The sequence below is a fragment of the Aricia agestis genome, chromosome 6 (genome assembly GCF_905147365.1).
Source record: "Aricia agestis chromosome 6, ilAriAges1.1, whole genome shotgun sequence".
NCBI lineage: Eukaryota > Metazoa > Arthropoda > Insecta > Lepidoptera > Lycaenidae > Aricia > Aricia agestis.
The window spans coordinates 3,748,162-3,755,351 of NC_056411.1; positions in this window are offsets into that span (position 1 = coordinate 3,748,162).

A 7,190-nucleotide genomic window follows, 5' to 3' on the forward strand; every position below is an offset into this window, starting at 1 on the left:
CCTTTATGAAGTCGGTTAAAAAAAATCCTAAGTACAAATAATTTTACTTTGCGAATAAAATTAACTTGAAGAAAAATTAAGGTGCAAAAAGTTTATAATAATTCACGTTCTCGGCTTAGTATGAATCTAATAATAATAATAATTAATTATGTATTTTGATGTTACTGCTTATATTACATTTTATCATTTATATTTTTTGGATCCTAAATACTTATTACAATATTGTAGTTAAAATGTAACCGTGCAAAATATGTTGCTAAACATAAAATTTCCAAAGATTTCTACAAAACGCGGCTCAAACGCATTTACCTTTAGAAAATAAATTATAAAAAATAGCAAAACTGATTTCACAAACAAGACGTAAGTATAGTCTGGCATAAAAGTGAAGAAATTAAAAAGTGGCAACATCGTAATGTTTCCCTTCCCTTTTTTCTTATTAGATTGATTTGAAAGAGATGACCCTACGATGTTGCCACTTTTTAATTTCTTCACTTTTATGCCAGACTAACATTTACACTATCAAAATACGTTATAGTTAATACTATTCTATTTCCTATAGTAAAATCATTGTCGACATAAATTTTTAAATCTTATTACATAATTTACTAACACACTCAAAGAACTTTATGCTATAAGTATTTTAAAGCACAATAATTAAGCACCCTTTCCATTAACAAAATATGCACATCATTTTAAATTTTGTGATACATGACGTAACTAAATGTAGTTTCACATTGACTTTTAACTATCATAATGCTAAGTACCTACTCACATACGGTTTTGCTCGATAGTTTTACTCCAAATCGAAGGAAATGACATATTTGACATATTTAATTCCATCGAGCCGGTTCGAAGAGAGCCTTCGAGCTGTCAGTTTTGCGGTCCACACGGTGGTTATTGCTCGATTTGGAGTAAAACTATCGAGAAAAACCGTATGTGAGTACTTAGCATAATAATAATATGGAACTGTGGTGACATTGTACTAGATTGAAGTAAAGAAATTTTTGTTGTATTCATTATTTTTGTCTTCCAATTTCATTTTACGTGTGTAACTAGGGTATGGATGGTTTATTTATTTTAGGTTGTATTAGTCCCAGTTTTAGCACTATCATCGCCCTGGGCGAGATTTCTTAGGCGCCCAGGGTGCTGGTAGTGCTAGTTTGTCTTTGGCGCCCCTTTTTATCTGGCACCCTGGGTGGTTGCCTAGCGTCGCCTCTCCCCAACGTCGTTACTGGGTTGAATCCTTCCTTAAATAGTGCAATTATTGCTTCAAACATTCTATATTATACAACTTCTAAAGTGTAGTAGGTAATATCATATGTAAGCGGCTACTTTAAATATTATGATTGAAATATTTGAAATAGCCGCTATTCTTTCTCTCATTGTTCATAACAATAGAATAATAAGTTTTACATTTTTTCTAAAGTCTAAACCTTATCTACCTACCTAGTTATGATGATTATTAATTAGAATGAGTACTAAAGCAATTAATGTATTTTTATATTGTTTAGTTATTCACAAGTGATATTAATGTTAATGCTTTTCATAAAAAATTAAAATGAATAATATGATTAATAAAATTCTCAATTACATACGATTCTTATTATTTGTCCCTACAACATTACTTTTTAATTATTAATCCTTTTTTTTTATGAAATAAGGGGGCAAACGAGGAAACGGGTCACCTGATGGAAAACAACTTCCGTCGCCCATGGACACTCGCAGCATCAGAAGAGCTGCAGGTGCGTTGCCGGCCGTTTAAGAGGGAATAGGGTAATCGGGGAGGGTAGGGATGGGAAGGAAAGGGAAAAGGGGAGGGTAGAGAAGGGAATAGGGTAGGGGATTGCGCCTCCGGTAAACCCACTCACTCGGCGAAACACAGCGCTAGCGCTGTTTCACGCCGGTTTTCTGTGAGAACGTGGTATTTCTCCGGTCGAGCCAGCCCATTCGTGCCGAAGCATGGCTCTCCCACGTAATAATATTATTACTTAAATATAATTATCCTAATGCAGGGCTTAGTTTTTGCATTTAAGTTACGCTAAATCGCAAAAAAAAATAGTTTGTAAAACGATGTTAATCCTACTAATATTATAAAGGCGAAAGTTTGTTTGGATGTATGGATGTGTGGATGTATGGATGTTTGTTACTCTTTCACGCAAAAACTACTGAACGGATTTTAATGAAACTTTACAATAAAATAGCTTATACATCAGAATAACACATAGGCTACTATTTTAACCGATTTTCGAAATGGAGGAGGTGTTATGTTCGTTTTTTTATCTTCAACGATTACTCCGCCGTTTATTAATCGATTTTCAAATTTTTTCTTTTGATATATATTTTTTTTATTAAATAAGGGGGCAAACGAGCAAACGGGTCACCTGATGGTAAGCAACTACCGTCGCCCATGGACACTCGCAACATCAGAAGAGCTGCAGGTGCAGCCCTTCGTTGGATACGATCCAGAGGGAGCAGTTGGTATTTTGGCGCCCCTGCCCAGAGATGAGAACAATATTCCATATGAGGCCGAACCTGCGCCTTGTAGAGTTGTAGGCGTTGGTCCGGACTGAAGTACTGTCTCGCTCTGTTAAGAACACCAAGCTTCTTCGAGGATAATTTGGCCTTACCCACAAGATGATATCGGAACTGGACTTCGCTCGATATGTTGACGCCAAGTATTGAGATTGAGATGATACCCTATATAATTATAGGGTATCATCCCAATTTGGTATTATATTCACAAAAGTGGTGATTTGATGAAGGATCCATAAGTAATCGATGGAACTGCTCAAAATTTATAGGGAAACATATTGTGGTGACTTCGGTTTCGTGAGAAGTATTCTAAGCATATGCTACCAACAAGTAAGATTTTGTACCGAGGTATACCTGGTATACCGTAGTTCGGAAGGTGCTGAGAGAACTCCTGATTCTTTATAAATACAAGTTTGGGAGTTTCGGCATTATTTCAAGAACGGAAAGCATATGCTACTATGCAAATTACATTCATCATCATCATCACTACCATATTATACCATGCATCGTCCCATGACTATGAGCCTATTATGACCCTGTTGTTGGTACTTTTCATAGTCTTTTAGATCGAGACTCGAGTTTGTCAAGCGATAATTTAAAAAATCTATCTATACTTCTCTAAATAGTATAAAACAAAGTCGCTTTCCGCTGTCTGTATGTATGTGTGTATGTATGCTTAGATCTTTAAAACTACTCAACGGATTTTGATGCGGTTTTTTTTAATAGATTGAGTGTTTCAAGAGGAAGGTTTATATGTATAACATATGCATAATATGGTAGAGAAACACTGATAATTTTAGAGGTTTCTAAGGTTATGTCGTAAATAAATTCATTTTTTTGCGTTTATATTGCAAACGCTGGCTAAACCCTACGAGATAGATCAAAATAATGTACTACAGTATTGTACACCTTAATAAGGTAAACAAAAAAGTCCGCGATGGTATATGTCTATTTCTTAGGGATAACTCACAATAGCCATTTTTGTTCTTTACTTTTTACGAAAAATAATGGCTTATTTACGAAGCGATTTTAACAATTTACAACATTAACCCTTATCCAAATAAACATGTTTGGAAGCTAAGACATTAAATGTAGATTATAATTGTCTTTTACACTATACAATTTCGACCAATACTTTAGAAGTTTTCAAACGTATAAACTTACGCGGAATCAAAAAATATGTCGCGCGGCGGCGGCCGAGGGACATAGCGGTTACGGCGGAACCGGCCGGGGGCTCTCATAAGCTTCGGGCTTATGTTATTGTAGTAGATAGTGTATTTCGTCATTGTGTGGTTGTGCAGATGGTAACGCAGAGGAGCAACCACAGCGCTTTCTTTCAGATATTCATTGTTTCTGGTTCTTTGGTTTCTGAATTGTCGATAAAAATATATTTGACTTGGTTAGAAAAACGGACTTTTGTTTTTGCTTTGCGATTGGGTTATTTGTTGCTTTGTGGGTATTACTATACGATCATGCCTGGAAGACGTCGTCGTTCGAACATAGGTCGTAGTACAGTGAATGCCAAAAGAGCACGTTCAGCAAGAGATGAAGAATCGTCAACGGAACGTGAGACTCGCCTCAGCCAGAATAGTGATAGAAATCGGATACAGAGAGAAAGAGAATCGTCTGTAGAGCGTGAGGCTCGCCTCAGTCGGAAAAATGATAGAATTCGGATACAGAGAGAAAGAGAATCGTCTGTAGAGCATGAGGCTCGCCTCAGTCGGAAAAATGATAGAATTCGGATACAGAGAGAAAGAGAATCGTCTGTAGAGCGTGAGGCTCGCCTCAGCCAGAATAGTGATAGAAATTGAATACAGAGAGAAAGAGAATCGTCTGTAGAGCGTGAGGCTCGCCTCAGCCAGAATAGTGATAGAAATCGAATACAGAGAGAAAGAGAATCATCTGTAGAGCGTGAGGCTCGCCTCAGCCAGGATAGGGATAGGCATCGAATACAGAGAGCAAGAAAATCATCCGCACAGACACATAGCAACACCGAACAAAACGAACAACCAAACAGCCACAGACCCGAGAGAGTAACTAATTCATGGGTAAATAAAGAAAATTCTGCCAATTTTTGCGAAACTTTTATCGTTTACGCAGCACAATAGGAAAAATCACCCGATTTTGAAACATTCTTCATTGGTGCTCCGCTTCTATTGGTCTTAGCGTGATAATATATTATAGGCTACATCCTACTAATATTATAAAGGCGAAAGTTTGTTTGGATGTATGGATGTGTGGATGTATGGATGTTTGTTACTCTTTCACGCAAAAACTACTGAACGGATTTTAATGAAACTTTACAATAATATAGCTTATACATCAGAATAACACATAGGCTACAATTTTAACCGACTTTCAAAATGGGGGAGGTGTTATGTTCGTTTTCTTATATTCAACGATTACTCCGCCGTATGTTACCCGATTTTTATATTCACAAAAGTGGTGATCTGATGAAGGATCCATAAGTAATCGAGGGAACTCCTCAAAACTTATAGGGAAACGTGTGGTGACTTCGGTTTCGTGAGAAGTATTCTAAGCATATGCTACCAACAAGTAAGATTTTGCACCGAGATATACCTGGTATACCGTGGTTCGGAAGGTGCTGAGAGAACTCCTGATTCTTTATAGATACAAGTTTGGGAGTTTCGGCGTTGTTTTAAGAACAGGAACCATATGCTACTATGCAAATTACATTCATCATCATCATCATCATCATCACTACCATATTATACCATTTCATAGTCTTTTAGATCGAGACTCGAGTTTGTCAAGCGATAATTAAAAAAAATCTTTATTTTATTTCTAAAAATAGATTGACGACCTCTGTGGTTCAGTGGTGAGCGCGTTGGTAGCTCAAGCCGGAGGTTGCGGGTTCAAATCCCGCCGACGGAACAAAAAGTTTTCAAAGTTCCTGGGTCATGGATGTGTATTAAATATACAGTGTATCATATAATAAAAATCTTAAATATATGTATAGTATAAAAGTATTAAATATATTTCCGTTGTCTGGTACCTGTAACACAAGTCCATCAGGTACTTACCACGGGGCCAGACTGACGTGGTGTGAAGCGTCCATAGATAAAAAAAATCTATACCTACCTAATATAATAACATTGAAGCGTATGTTTGCTTGAACGCGTCAATCTCAGGAACTACAGGTCCGATTTAAAAACTTATCTCAGTGTTAGATTGATCATTTATCGAGTAACACTATAGGCTATATTGTATAATATATTATCACGCTAAGACTAATACGACCGAAGAAACTCAGGAAAATGCGGGAAAAACGGGGAAAATATTTTTTATGGGAAAATGTACGGTTTCTGTAAAATTCCTAATTTACGCGGGCGAAGCCGCGCGGGACATCTAGTAATATTATAAACCTGAAGAGTATGTTTGCTTGAACGCGCTAATATCAGGAATTACAGGTCTGATTTAAAAACTTATTTCAGTGTTAGATAGCTCATTTATAGAGTAAGGCTATATATTATCACGCTAAGACTAATACGACCGAAGAAACTCAGGAAAATGTAGGCAAAACGGGGGAAATATTAGAAAGGGTTTATCTCACGAACTACTATAGACTAGACCACGTGAAGCTATTTTTATGCGAAAATGTACGGTTTCTGTAAAATTCCTAATTTACGCGGGCGAAGCCGCGCGGGACATCTAGTGTTAAGATAAATAACGCCGCCTTTCTAGCGCTTACACAAGCCGACAAGTGCCGTTCGTCAATCGTCTGTAAGAAGCCTTAAAGCTTATACGCGACCAGGCGACTGCGAAGCGGAGCGTCTGACGCGTAGGTTTGTTCTAAGCTTAAAGCGGCTTAAGCTTAAGAGGATACAACAGGGGCGAGAGAAATTGAAAATAGGTATTTGAAAATGTAATTCTTTCTCACCAATCTCAAGTCTTCCACCGCAGAGGGCGATAGAGACAACACGACAAAAGTTCTAATAAAAGAACAGAAAATCTTCGATTCGTTGTCCGCTGATTCCTTCTCCAAAACTTAACCGATTTAAGTAATTTTTTCATTAAGAATTAAAGCAAGGCTTGAGCTGTGTTTCTATGTTTTATTTTTTTTGTATATTCTAGCCAGTTTTGTTTTGTGGGTGTTTGAACACAGAGGAAAATCTGGCCATTTTTTTGGGTTTTTGGACGTTCTTATCTTTTTTAATAATTAAATTCTGAAAAAAAAAAGTAAACATAGGGACATGCTAATAGTGGCCATAGATATTCAGGAAAAAAATCATAACTCTACCGGTATTATCCAGGGAGGAAACAGGGGACAGCGTTTGTATGGAAAAACGGCGGTGTGGAATCCTCTTAATATTATGATAATAATGTTATAGTAGGGGAGGTCGCGCACATTTTAAAAAGTAATTTCATACCGAGCGAAAATCGTAACAATAATACTATTCTATTAATAGATAAGAGTTTTGATCGTCAGCTGCTCCATTATGGGTGGAATAAAAATTGAGAGTATCTCAAAGTTGTTGTTGGGAATCGTATTGAATTGACATTAAAAAGATCCCAATTCGCACCCAATAAAGGTCATATCTAGATTATACACGTTTAGGTTTGGTAGGTGCTATTTTAGTTTTAGTATATAACAACAGATGGCGCTTTTAATGTAAAATGTATATAATTCTTCTTCA